Here is a 16,832-nt window from a genome sequence, read left to right on the forward strand (position 1 = left end):
ACAGTAGTTTAGTGTTTTCTATATTTATTAGGAAGAAAAGCCTCCCCCTTTGCCACCCCCCCCCACCTACATCCCCCATGGTGCAGAAGGGGTTAATAAGCCCCTCTGTGACTTACCTGGCTCTTGCGCCGATGTCCCTTGCCACTGGCTCAGCTCTGCCCACGTTCCTCCCTCCCTGATGTCCGCTGCCGGGTTAGACCGCATGTGCTCGCATTAGGATTTCCCTATTGGAAAGCATTATTCAGTGATTTCCTCTGGGGATTCCGGGGACGCAGGAAGTCTGCATGCATGGCGTGAGGACGTCCAGCATTATTTAGGTGACCAAAAGTCGCCTTCAAGCCCGGAAGTCCCTCTAGTGGCTGTCTGGTAGAGAGACACTAGTGAAGGAGTTAACCCTAGCAGGTAATTATTGCAGTTTATAAAACCTGCAATAATTACATGCTCGGGGTTAAGGGTGATGGGAGTTTGCACCCAGACCACATCAATGAGCTGAAGTGGTCTGGGTGCCAACATTGTCCCTTTAAAGAATTAACAATTGACATCAAAGTCCAATTTGATCCCGGCACAGCCAATGCACATATTGCATCAAAGGAGATAGAGAATCATTCTCTCCTTCTCTCTAATCTTTCCCAGTTCTTTGACTGACAGATAAAAATGACAATGATTGACACAGTGGCAAGATGGAGGCCCACAAACCCAGGACACAGCTTAATAAAGCTGTATATCATAAACAAAATATGAATACCGCACTCAATCAATAGTACAAATAAATGTTAAACCTATGCTTAATTTCACAGTATTTAATGTAAAGCATATAAGTATAATTCATAAAGATAATGGTATTTCATCAGATTGGCACATAATTCATCTTATATACACAAACTTTGTACAATATCTATCTAGACACAGTGTCTTCCTATGCATACTGAATAGTTCAAAAAAGATGAAAAAGTGAAAAAATGAAAAAAGTGAAAAAAATGAAAAAATGAAAAAAAGATAAAGGAAAAAATGAAAAAAGGCAAAAAAAGAAAAGAATAAAATATGAAAAGACTGCAAAAATAGAAAAAATAGAAAAATGGAAAAATACTGAGAACAAAAGGAAAAATGCAAAACATAAATAAGATGAAAAAATGTATATCAAATATGAAAGTCCTAGTAAGTGGCAGTCCAGTATATAGTGCACTATATGTGGGTAGGTCTCACCAATGTCGTCTGTTTCTTTATATCTGAAGGAAGGTGCTGTAGTCTATGAGAGATGGTCTGGATGGAAGGGATGGATAAAACGATATCCTGATGTTAGAAAGAGTGATCACCACTCTGTATCTGCTGGTGGTTGGTCAGATCTCTTTGTAGTCAAATGAAGTCAATCGGTAGTATAAGGCTCCTTTGGAGATGGACTGTAGTTTCTAGGAGGGCTTTCCTTGTGAGCTTTCCTGGTAAATGGGCTGCGCGCTCGGGACATATGCGTCCCTTCGGTGGCCCCAGTGTCCGTGCTGTCAAAAGGAAAACATCAGGGTTTAAATATCCTCAGATTAGGCGGCAAACCCTGCCGCATTAAGTCCCCGGTCCTACTTCCGCATTCCGACGCATACGTGCGTCATTGCGTCATGCGTATGTCACACAACTTTATTGAAAACGAGCAATCTAATAGAATTCTTAAGCTAGCGAAATTACAGGTTGTTTCTGTTACCACAATGCTTGTATAGATACAAATGAGTATCGGACCCGGCAGTAGGGATCTATATATAAACCCCAATGGGAATAAGGATATAAATTTCATATAAACAATGGATTAATATGTACATCAATGATAGTGCATAAGTACTGCATCAATGAATGCATATCTTATAGACAGACTTGTATATACTTAAAACACAAAATAGTACATTGTATCATTATGTAAATGCTCACCTGTAACAGGAGATCAAGAGGGAAAAACGAAATCTTGTTGTGAGAAAGCTAGTTGGGTAACCAGCTGTATGTTTTCCTTTTGACAGCACGGACACTGGGGCCACCGAAGGGACGCATATGTCCCGAGCGCGCAGCCCATTTACCAGGAAAGCTCACAAGGAAAGCCCTCCTAGAAACTACAGTCCATCTCCAAAGGAGCCTTATACTACCGATTGACTTCATTTGACTACAAAGAGATCTGACCAACCACCAGCAGATACAGAGTGGTGATCACTCTTTCTAACATCAGGATATCGTTTTATCCATCCCTTCCATCCAGACCATCTCTCATAGACTACAGCACCTTCCTTCAGATATAAAGAAACAGACGACATTGGTGAGACCTACCCACAGATAGTGGGCAAACATATAGTGCACTATATACTGGACTGCCACTTACTAGGACTTTCATATTTGATATACATTTTTTCATCTTATTTATGTTTTGCATTTTTCCTTTTGTTCTCAGTATTTTTCCATTTTTCTATTTTTTCTATTTTTGCAGTCTTTTCATATTTTATTCTTTTCTTTTTTTGCCTTTTTTCATTTTTTCCTTTATCTTTTTTTCATTTTTTCATTTTTTTCACTTTTTTCATTTTTTCACTTTTTCATCTTTTTTGAACTATTCAGTATGCATAGGAAGACACTGTGTCTAGATAGATATTGTACAAAGTTTGTGTATATAAGATGAATTATGTGCCAATCTGATGAAATACCATTATCTTTATGAATTATACTTATATGCTTTACATTAAATACTGTGAAATTAAGCATAGGTTTAACATTTATTTGTACTATTGATTGAGTGCGGTATTCATATTTTGTTTATGATATTGATTAGGAGGTTTTTTAGTAGGGTTATACCTCGAATACCGGCACCTAACACGTAATTGAGTGCCAGCACATATTGTCTTTTAATAAAGCTGTATAGGTTTCTACATTTACAGGGTTATTCAAAATCCAGAGTGAATTTCAAACTTTAGGCCAAAGTAGACGAGCTGGAAGCATAATTGACTTAGGGATTCTTTCCAATTCAGCTATTTTGACCTTAGATTTAAAATTCACTTTGAATTTCTTTGCTTAGTTTATAACCTTGTTATATTATTTTTTTTTTTAGAATTCACTAACACATATTTGTTAAATATAGGTGATATAATTAGTTGTTTCCCTTTAAGCTGTGGTCTGTAGTGAAGTCAATAAAGTGAATCAAAGTTCCTGCTTAGGAATTTCCAGCTCTCCGGTATTGGTAGTGGAGGCGGGGAACGGACACCAGGTAACATATCAAACCATTCGTGAACAGTTTGTTTTGTTCCATGATATAGAAAATGCATCTCTCAACAACTCTTGACAGTTTCTGAGATTCACTGTACACATAGTATCACAGTTTATAAAATACAATGCACACATAGTGTCACAGTTTCTGAGATTCACTGTACACATAGTATCACAGTTTATAAAATACAATGTACACATAATATAACTGTTTATGAGATTCACTGTACACATAGTATCACAGTTTATAAAATACAATGTACACATAATATCACAGTTTATTAGATTCACTGTACACATAGTATCACAGTTTATAAAATACAATGCACACATAGTGTCACAGTTTCTGAGATTCACTGTACACATAGTATCACAGTTTATAAAATACAATGTACACATAATATAACTGTTTATGAGATTCACTGTACACATAGTATCACAGTTTATAAAATACAATGCACACATAGTGTCACAGTTTCTGAGATTCACTGTACACATAGTATCACAGTTTATAAAATACAATGTACACATAATATAACTGTTTATGAGATTCACTGTACACATAGTATCACAGTTTATAAAATACAATGTACACATAATATCACAGTTTATTAGATTCACTGTACACATAGTATCACAGTTTATAAAATACAATGTACACATAATATAACTGTTTATGAGATTCACTGTACACATAGTATCACAGGTTATAAAATAAAATGTACACATAATCTCACAGTTTATTAGATTCACTGTACACATAGTATCACAGTTTACAAAATACAATGTACACATAATATCACAGTTTATGAGATTCACTGTACACATAGTATCAGTTTATAAAATACAATGCACACATAGTGTCACAGTTTATCAGATTCACTGTACACGTAGTATCACAGTTTATAAAATACAATGTACACATAATATCACAGTTTATTAGATTCACTGTACACATAGTATCACAGTTTATAAAATCCAATGTACACATAATATCACAGTTTATTAGATTCACTGTACACATAGTATCACAGTTTATAAAATACAATGCACACATAGTGTCACAGTTTATGAGATTCACTGTATACGTAGTATCACAGTTTATAAAATACAATGTACACATAATATCACAGTTTATTAGATTCACTGTACACATAGTATCACAGTTTATAAAATCCAATGTACACATAATATAACAGTTTATTAGATTCACTGTACACATAGTATCACAGTTTATAAAATACAATGCACACATAATATCACAGTTTATGAGATTCATTGTACACATAATATCACAGTTTATAAAATACAATGCACACATAGTGTCACAGTTTATGAGATTCACTGTATACATAGTATAACAGTTTATAAAATACAATGCACACATAATATCACAGTTTATGAGATTCACTGTACACATAGTATCACAGGTTATAAAATACAATGTACACATAATATCACAGTTTATTAGATTCACTGTACACATAGTATCACAGTTTATAAAATACAATGTACACATAATATCACAGTTTATGAGATTCACTGTACACATAGTATCACAGTTTATAAAATACAATGCACACATAGTGTCACAGTTTATGAGATTCACTGTACACGTAGTATCACAGTTTATAAAATACAATGTACACATAATATCACAGTTTATTAGATTCACTGTACACATAGTATCACAGTTTATAAAATCCAATGTACACATAATATCACAGTTTATTAGATTCACTGTACACATAGTATCACAGTTTATAAAATACAATGCACACATAATATCACAGTTTATGAGATTCACTGTACACATAATATCACAGTTTATAAAATACAATGCACACATAGTGTCACAGTTTATGAGATTCACTGTATACATAGTATAACAGTTTATAAAATACAATGCACACATAATATCACAGTTTATTAGATTCCCTGTACACATCACAGTTTATAAAATCCAATGTACACATAATATCACAGTTTATTAGATTCACTGTACACATAGTATCACAGTTTATAAAATACAATGCACACATAATATCACAGTTTATTAGATTCACTGTACACATAGTATCACAGTTTATAAAATACAATGTACACATAGTGTCACAGTTTATGAGATTCACTGTACACATAGTATCACAGTTTATAAAATACAATGCACACATAGTGTCACAGTTTATGAGATTCACTGTACACGTAGTATCACAGTTTATAAAATACAATGTACACATAATATCACAGTTTATTAGATTCACTGTACACATAGTATCACAGTTTATAAAATCCAATGTACACATAATATCACAGTTTATTAGATTCACTGTACACATAGTATCACAGTTTATAAAATACAATGCACACATAATATCACAGTTTATGAGATTCACTGTACACATAATATCACAGTTTATAAAATACAATGCACACATAGTGTCACAGTTTATGAGATTCACTGTATACATAGTATAACAGTTTATAAAATACAATGCACACATAATATCACAGTTTATTAGATTCCCTGTACACATCACAGTTTATAAAATCCAATGTACACATAATATCACAGTTTATTAGATTCACTGTACACATAGTATCACAGTTTATAAAATACAATGCACACATAATATCACAGTTTATTAGATTCACTGTACACATAGTATCACAGTTTATAAAATACAATGTACACATAGTGTCACAGTTTATGAGATTCACTGTACACATAGTATCACAGTTTATAAAATACAATGCACACATAGTGTCACAGTTTATGAGATTCACTGTACACATAGTATCACAGTTTATAAAATACAATGCACACATAATATCACAGTTTATTAGATTCACTGTACACATAGTATCACAGTTTATAAAATACAATGTACACATACTATCACAGTTTATTAGATTCACTGTACACATAGTATCACAGTTTATAAAATACAATGTACACATAATATCACAGTTTATTAGATTCACTGTACACATAATATCACAGTTTATTAGATTCACTGTACACATAGTATCACAGTTTATAAAATACAATGTACACATAGTGTCACAGTTTATGAGATTCACTGTACACATAGTATCACAGTTTATAAAATACAATGTACACATAATATCACAGTTTATTAGATTCACTGTACACATAGTATCACAGTTTATAAAATACAATGCACACATAATATCACAGTTTATTAGATTCACTGTACACATAGTATCACAGTTTATAAAATACAATGCACACATAGTGTCACAGTTTATGAGATTCACTGTACACATAGTATCACAGTTTATAAAATACAATGCACACATAATATCACAGTTTATTAGATTCACTGTACACATAGTATCACAGTTTATAAAATACAATGTACACATAATATCACAGTTTATTAGATTCACTGTACACATAGTATCACAGTTTATAAAATCCAATGTACACATAATATCACAGTTTATTAGATTCACTGTACACATAGTATCACAGTTTATAAAATACAATGCACACATAATATCACAGTTTATGAGATTCACTGTACACATAATATCACAGTTTATAAAATACAATGCACACATAGTGTCACAGTTTATGAGATTCACTGTATACATAGTATAACAGTTTATAAAATACAATGCACACATAATATCACAGTTTATTAGATTCCCTGTACACATCACAGTTTATAAAATCCAATGTACACATAATATCACAGTTTATTAGATTCACTGTACACATAGTATCACAGTTTATAAAATACAATGCACACATAATATCACAGTTTATTAGATTCACTGTACACATAGTATCACAGTTTATAAAATACAATGTACACATAGTGTCACAGTTTATGAGATTCACTGTACACATAGTATCACAGTTTATAAAATACAATGCACACATAGTGTCACAGTTTATGAGATTCACTGTACACATAGTATCACAGTTTATAAAATACAATGCACACATAATATCACAGTTTATTAGATTCACTGTACACATAGTATCACAGTTTATAAAATACAATGCACACATAATATCACAGTTTATTAGATTCACTGTACACATAGTATCACAGTTTATAAAATACAATGTACACATAGTGTCACAGTTTATGAGATTCACTGTACACATAGTATCACAGTTTATAAAATACAATGCACACATAGTGTCACAGTTTATGAGATTCACTGTACACATAGTATCACAGTTTATAAAATACAATGCACACATAATATCACAGTTTATTAGATTCACTGTACACATAGTATCACAGTTTATAAAATACAATGTACACATACTATCACAGTTTATTAGATTCACTGTACACATAGTATCACAGTTTATAAAATACAATGTACACATAATATCACAGTTTATTAGATTCACTGTACACATAATATCACAGTTTATTAGATTCACTGTACACATAGTATCACAGTTTATAAAATACAATGTACACATAGTGTCACAGTTTATGAGATTCACTGTACACATAGTATCACAGTTTATAAAATACAATGTACACATAGTGTCACAGTTTATGAGATTCACTGTACACATAATATCACAGTTTATTAGATTCACTGTACACATAGTATCACAGTTTATAAAATACAATGCACACATAATATCACAGTTTATTAGATTCACTGTACACATAGTATCACAGTTTATAAAATACAATGTACACATAGTGTCACAGTTTATGAGATTCACTGTACACATAGTATCACAGTTTATAAAATACAATGCACACATAGTGTCACAGTTTATGAGATTCACTGTACACATAGTATCACAGTTTATAAAATACAATGCACACATAATATCACAGTTTATTAGATTCACTGTACACATAGTATCACAGTTTATAAAATACAATGTACACATAATATCACAGTTTATTAGATTCACTGTACACATAGTATCACAGTTTATAAAATACAATGCACACATTGTGTCACAGTTTATTAGATTCACTATACACATAGTATCACAGGTTATAAAATACAATGTACACATAATATCACAGTTTATTAGATTCATTGTACACAAAGTATCACAGGTTATAAAATACAATGTACACATAATCTCACAGTTTATTAGATTCACTGTACACATAGTATCACAGTTTATAAAATACAATGCACACATTGTGTCACAGTTTATGAGATTCACTGTACACATAGTATCACAGGTTATAAAATACAATGTACACATAATATCACAGTTTATTAGATTCACTGTACACATAGTATCACAGTTTATAAAATACAATGTACACATAATATCACAGTTTATGAGATTCACTGTACACATAGTATCACAGTTTATAAAATACAATGCACACATAGTGTCACAGTTTATGAGATTCACTGTACACGTAGTATCACAGTTTATAAAATACAATGTACACATAATATCACAGTTTATTAGATTCACTGTACACATAGTATCACAGTTTATAAAATCCAATGTACACATAATATCACAGTTTATTAGATTCACTGTACACATAGTATCACAGTTTATAAAATACAATGCACACATAATATCACAGTTTATGAGATTCACTGTACACATAATATCACAGTTTATAAAATACAATGCACACATAGTGTCACAGTTTATGAGATTCACTGTATACATAGTATAACAGTTTATAAAATACAATGCACACATAATATCACAGTTTATTAGATTCCCTGTACACATCACAGTTTATAAAATACAATGTACACATAATATCACAGTTTATTAGATTCACTGTACACATAGTATCACAGTTTATAAAATACAATGCACACATAATATCACAGTTTATTAGATTCACTGTACACATAGTATCACAGTTTATAAAATACAATGTACACATAGTGTCACAGTTTATGAGATTCACTGTACACATAGTATCACAGTTTATAAAATACAATGCACACATAGTGTCACAGTTTATGAGATTCACTGTACACATAGTATCACAGTTTATAAAATACAATGCACACATAATATCACAGTTTATTAGATTCACTGTACACATAGTATCACAGTTTATAAAATACAATGTACACATACTATCACAGTTTATTAGATTCACTGTACACATAGTATCACAGTTTATAAAATACAATGTACACATAATATCACAGTTTATTAGATTCACTGTACACATAATATCACAGTTTATTAGATTCACTGTACACATAGTATCACAGTTTTATAAAATACAATGTACACATAGTGTCACAGTTTATGAGATTCACTGTACACATAGTATCACAGTTTATAAAATACAATGTACACATAATATCACAGTTTATTAGATTCACTGTACACATAGTATCACAGTTTATAAAATACAATGCACACATAATATCACAGTTTATTAGATTCACTGTACACATAGTATCACAGTTTATAAAATACAATGTACACATAGTGTCACAGTTTATGAGATTCACTGTACACATAGTATCACAGTTTATAAAATCCAATGTACACATAATATCACAGTTTATTAGATTCACTGTACACATAGTATCACAGTTTATAAAATACAATGCACACATAATATCACAGTTTATGAGATTCACTGTACACATAATATCACAGTTTATAAAATACAATGCACACATAGTGTCACAGTTTATGAGATTCACTGTATACATAGTATAACAGTTTATAAAATACAATGCACACATAATATCACAGTTTATTAGATTCCCTGTACACATCACAGTTTATAAAATACAATGTACACATAATATCACAGTTTATTAGATTCACTGTACACATAGTATCACAGTTTATAAAATACAATGCACACATAATATCACAGTTTATTAGATTCACTGTACACATAGTATCACAGTTTATAAAATACAATGTACACATAGTGTCACAGTTTATGAGATTCACTGTACACATAGTATCACAGTTTATAAAATACAATGCACACATAGTGTCACAGTTTATGAGATTCACTGTACACATAGTATCACAGTTTATAAAATACAATGCACACATAATATCACAGTTTATTAGATTCACTGTACACATAGTATCACAGTTTATAAAATACAATGTACACATACTATCACAGTTTATTAGATTCACTGTACACATAGTATCACAGTTTATAAAATACAATGTACACATAATATCACAGTTTATTAGATTCACTGTACACATAATATCACAGTTTATTAGATTCACTGTACACATAGTATCACAGTTTTATAAAATACAATGTACACATAGTGTCACAGTTTATGAGATTCACTGTACACATAGTATCACAGTTTATAAAATACAATGTACACATAATATCACAGTTTATTAGATTCACTGTACACATAGTATCACAGTTTATAAAATACAATGCACACATAATATCACAGTTTATTATGTTCACTGTACACATAGTATCACAGTTTATAAAATACAATGCACACATAGTGTCACAGTTTATGAGATTCACTGTACACATAGTATCACAGTTTATAAAATACAATGCACACATAATATCACAGTTTATTAGATTCACTGTACACATAGTATCACAGTTTATAAAATACAATGTACACATACTATCACAGTTTATTAGATTCACTGTACACATAGTATCACAGTTTATAAAATACAATGTACACATAATATCACAGTTTATTAGATTCACTGTACACATAATATCACAGTTTATTAGATTCACTGTACACATAGTATCACAGTTTATAAAATACAATGTACACATAGTGTCACAGTTTATGAGATTCACTGTACACACAGTATCACAGTTTCTGGAATTGAATATGCACATTTTGGTATGTTAGTTTTTGATACTATGGTGACTGGTTTCTATAGCATTACAATCCCGAAGCCTGTATATGTTTTCCATACACCAGCACAGCCCCTGTGATGTCAGAGGAGGCGTTCCCTGCTCAGGCAGAGAACTGACACTTGTTACACACTACTCAGAGCAGGAGACCGAGACAGAGAGAGGGACACACACATTGTGTGGGTAAGTGTTCACTGACATGCAGTGTTACATTGTTACAGTAAGCAGTAAGGTAGCAGGCTCATGCTGGTCATATTGTTTCAACGTTTGATATTGATTTTGAAATAGGAAAATACTGGATATATTGATTGTTACTGGGAAACTGTTTATTATAGAGAAGGCAACAGGCTCTTTCCTGGTCTAACAAACAATTACATGGCAATCAGTGTAGTGTACCCACAACAGTGACAAGTGTCACACTTTACATCAGACAGACAGATCACACTATTAATACGCTCCTATTTATTATATGTGTGTGTGCGCAATGACAACATTGGCATTGGCATTTAAAAACAAGAGGAAATATATTACATTATTTCCTCATCATAGTTTTGCTACAGACACTGAACTAACACAGAAGAAGAGAGTTTTAAAAAATTGCTAATCTTTCCAGTCCCCCCAACCCCTTTAGATTGTGTCACATTAATTACCAGACTCTGATTTGAATTTGGTGAGCCCACGACCAAGGCATTTAAAATTGCTGTATCTGTTAAAATGCAAACCCTGTAATATGTATTTATTTTATATTTGTCTTTTCTGGCAAATTATCTTCTGATTCTTAAAATACTGACTGTATTCAACTATTAATAACTATGGCAACTTTTTTTCTGTTTGTATTTGTTTTTATTTTCGTAGGAATTTTTCCCAGACACTCACCACCATGTCAGTAATATCACTATTCACTATTAGTACTAATATTACTCCTCATCATTTCACTCTTTAATTCAGTGAATTGCAGTTTTTTTTATGTCTTACATCTAAGATTTCTCTTTATGTCTGTCACAGTTATTAACTAAAGTGGGTACTTACAGAATATTTAAAATTTTAGGTCAAACTAGGTAGAACTAGTAGAATCCCTTAAGTCAGCTAAGTTTGTATTTTTTAATAATTTGACCAAAAATGTAAGGGTTAACTTTGAATTTCCAACACGTCACCCTGAAAGGAATATCCCTGTCTTCTATTTCCATTTAGAACATGTTAGTTTTAATTCCTTGTTGATAAATATGTTTACCTGCAAGCACTGGTGAATATTAGGGTTACGCTATCTCTTCCATTTTGAATGACTTACCCCTTCATAACTTTTACCAAATGCTGTGACATATGCCTTGTTGCCATTTTTGCTGTGTTCGTTCCACCATTATTTGTAATTTAAGACTTTCCATTTAAAGGAACATTATAGTGTCAGTAACACAAACATGTATTCCTGTGTTAGTGTTAAACTAACTATTTAGGTTACCGGCCCCTCTTGCATGTCATGGAAAAGGTTTTTGTACTCCCCCCTTTTTCCATGCCGTGCTGGTCTCGCCGTGGCTGGCTCCACCTCCATGAATGAGATCATCAATCTTGATGATCTCAGCCAATCCGATGCTTTCCCATGGGACAGCACTAGAATGCTATTGCGACATTCGCAGCAAAACGCTGCACTGCACCAATGAGCATTTCATTATAAATATGCATTGAATCAATGCATCTTTATGGGGAGCGTTTGCCGTCTGCAAGCAGAGTGTGGAAACTTGGAACGTAGGTGCTGCAGACTGTGCAACCCTGAAATAAGAAGTACCTCTAGTGACCGTCAGACTGACTGCCGCCAGCGGTATTACTAGGCAGCAATGTAAACAGTGCCTTTTCTCTGAAAAGGCAATGTTCACATTGAAAAGCTTTCAGGTATATGCTGTAGACAGCAGAATCACTACATTAAAGTGTAATGCTTCTGGTGAGTATAGTGTCTCTTTAAGTGTACCAATACATAATATACACGGTTTTTAAATGACAGATCTGATATCCAATATATGTACTTAACACACTATAAGTTATGAACAAATTATTAAAAAATTGAGAAAAAAAATATTTTTTTCTCATAATACAAAACAAACCCAACAACAATTTAAAATAGATTGTTTATTAGTCCCAATTTGCAAAAATACATCATATGTCTTCAAAACATTTTTGGAAACTATAGGGCAAATATATAAGAAGCAGTGAATTGTGGTATTGAAATTAAACCTTTGCCAAATTAGACATGCTGACACAAAGAATCCAAAACCTCTACACAAAAGTATACATTTGTAGATAGACCTATTAGGGTATTTAACTATAAGTATTTTCATTGTTTTAATTTAATCATTTTGACACTAGCCCAGCCAAAACTACTGGGTATATTTATTTTTCTAAACATGTGTAATTTCCAGGGTTAATTTAATAAACCATATATGCCCCAGTACTGTAAATATCCCTGATTTGTATTCTGCTACTGTCACCAAGTTCCCCACATATATATCTTGACCTGGTTTGGGGACAATTTGTAGAGCCACTTTAGAGATTTGCCCTAATTTTGACATGCTTCTTTTACTTACTTCCGAGATATATTTGGTGTTGGCCCTATCTGTGTCACCATACTGACCAGCATCATACTTTGACGCTATTACTGATGCTTCCTTAACCCTGATCCAATTGTAACCCTAGTCTTAACATAAACCCTAACTATGCAGTATAGTATATTGGCCTCTTGGTTGATTGATCACCCTGGGAGACAATCACCCTAATGATATGCTCTAAGGGAAATTGTAGGCACTATATCAGCGGTAGGTAACCTTCCGCACTCACGGCATTGTGGACTACATCTCCCCTGAAACTCTGTCACCAACATAGCTGTAAAAGAATTATAGGAGATGTAATCCACAACATCGGGAGTGTCGTACATGGTCTACCCCCACACCATAACCATTTCATCTCATTGAATTGGTTAGTGATTGGAGTCCCTTGGTACTGTCCCTCCATTCAGTGTTAAATTATTTTTGAGAGATATTGAATTGTCTCTGGCAGTTCACAGCCTGGCCCCTACTGAAGGTATGGCTAAGGCAGAGATTACCCACTTCCCTTTATCCATATTAATTCATACTTGCATTTGGCACTATGATAAGCTGACAGTGACACTTTCAGCCAATCACAGCCACCCATTTCTGCACAGGCTCATGCTTCCTCAGTAGCACAAGCAGCATTGAGGGGATGGGCTGCTGGGAACTCCATACACCATTCTAATGTTACAATGTTTACAGTGTCCCTTTAACTAATATTTAAGGCATGTTATGCCTATCACTGACTTCCAGGATGTTTGGTCAGCCTGGAGGTCTATTAGGGAATACTGCTGTACTGCCTCATTGTGAAGTAGTCAGATGTAACCAATTGACAGCTGATCACAGCATGCACTGCGGCAGCCAGTGATTAACTGTCAATCAGGCCAAAGGACCACCGTGATAGGCGCAAATCTGTACACTCCACAAGTAACACACTGCCCTCAAAATATAAGAATGTGATTCTGTAAAGTGTCATAATGGGGTCTGTGGACTAAACTCTGACTTGTGGCAACATTTTGCCAAACTTGCATGTTTAGAGAGTTTCTCAACTCATAGCTCTGCTTTTTTTAACCTTCATTTTGCCATTTGGAATTCAAATCACTATGGTTCATTCAGAGTGTCTGTGACTGTATTTTTGCATATGGCCGGTGTGCCAATGTGTGAATGCAAATGTTTATTTGTGCAGAGTGTGAGTTTGTGAATTGAGTGGTGCATTAGTATGGTGCTTTAGTGTGTTTGTGCATACCCGTTCTCCCTACTAGTTCAGTACTCCACAGCTACCATTTTGTATATCTCTCTCCATCCCACTCAACTCATGTATCTCCTTCCCCTTTCCCCCATTTATCTCCATTTACCCTTACACCCCCTTTTCCCAAATATTTTCAGCTAATACCCTGCTTTTCACCACTTGCGTGCTACTGCCTATAACCTCCTTCCCCTACTTCTGTCCCTCTGCCCGTGCTCATGTTCCCCACAGGTGACCTTCTGCCTATACTTCTGTCTCTTTGTCCATAGCCCCTTTTGCCCTCTGAGTCTTTCTGTCCACCCTCTCCCTTTCTCCATTATGTCATATCCCCTTCCTGATAGGTCCAAAACACCCTTCTGTATTTCGATCGCTCTGCTTATAACCCCTTCTCCCACTTCTGTCATTAATCTTGTCCAACCTTTGGAATGGGAGTCAGAGTCTTGCTATCTTGCTCTTCCAGGTGGCAGGTGCTGTGTGTAGAGGGTGGTGATATAATGTAATATCCCTGTGCTCACTATCAGCATTCACATCTCCTGGTATATAACCAAAGAGTCCTGCAGAGCATGATCATTTCCAGGACTCCGATTCTACGGCTGACTTCCCACTTGATCAATCAAAAATAATAAAATAAATAAATTGATGATACCCTTCGGCTCAATGCCAGGTAAGAAAAAAATGTTAATCACATACAATCTTCACGTGTTCCTCTCTGATCTAGAATTTCAGGTAGAGCCTTTGCCTTGGTGCCCCCCTCCCAGATCAACATCTTCTTTAAAGTGGTTCTGTCACCTTCTGGGGTCTATGCATTATTTTCAAATACCCCCGACAGTGACTGCTCCTCTGGGTGGTTGCAGGATGCGGTGGAAGGTGAGCCATAAGGAACCTGTCCCTCGCGGGCAATGCTTCAACTACTAGAAACCCACGGCAGTATTGTACTTTAGCATTTGTGCAAGAGTACAGCATTGTGGCCTATGGTGGATCCTGCACAGACATATCCTATTCCATTGGGGGTAACTACAAGACTCGGGAAAGGTAGTTGCACCATATGTCAAGTTTTTTCAAGCATAAAAAAAAATGTTTCTTGGTATATCTTTTCACTGTGTCAGAATGTCAGTGAAATTCCAACAGTCAATGTGAGTATTTAATAATGTGAAGTTTTATCTCTATGAAATACTCAGTTTGGAGTAGGGGGTTGACAGTAAGTGCAACATATCTTGTAGTAATTACCAGGTTGAGACAAGGATCACTGACACGTCGGTGCAGGACTTTACAGTGCCCTATGCACTTGTGCATAATGTATATGAGGACCTGTATATTATGTCGGCGTGAGCTTGTAGAAAAAGTATGTAGGGAATAGTTGGTGGGTGCTTTGCTGAATTTGACTGCTTTGGTGGATCAATACAAATTGTTGGGTACAGGGAGCTGGGTGGGTTGGTAGGTGTAGGTGACTAAATAGGTGTGGCTATGGGTAAGCATGTGACGTTGTGGCTAAATGTAATTCAGTGGGTGAAAGAGTATGTGCTAGGATATGTGACTGGGTGAATGAGTCTATGAAATGGTATGTAACAGGCTGGGAGTATGTCCCAGGGTGCCTGTTTAGGTGACAATAACTAAATTGGTTCTGGTGAAAGACACCATGCATCTTGTAAACAAGCTAATTGGATGGGCAACCATAAAGAGAATCCACAGTATTTGCAGATAGAGGTAAAGTGCCTGGGTGCACTTCACCCCTGCATCATCTTAGCTCACCCCTGGTAATTTCCAGATTCTAGTGCAGTGAATTAACAAGAGCCGTACTGTTTGTACCTGGCATTGCATGTATTAAGGGCTGGGGAGATGGAGAGGCACCTGGTCCAATTCATTTTTGTTTAACAGGGTTTGATGTATGCCCAGAAGAGGAAATTCCACTTCTTCTCCCCTGTGTATACTCTGCAGTATTGA

This window comes from Pelobates fuscus, chromosome 1 (assembly GCF_036172605.1).
Source record: "Pelobates fuscus isolate aPelFus1 chromosome 1, aPelFus1.pri, whole genome shotgun sequence".
In the NCBI taxonomy this organism is placed as follows: Eukaryota; Metazoa; Chordata; class Amphibia; order Anura; family Pelobatidae; genus Pelobates; species Pelobates fuscus.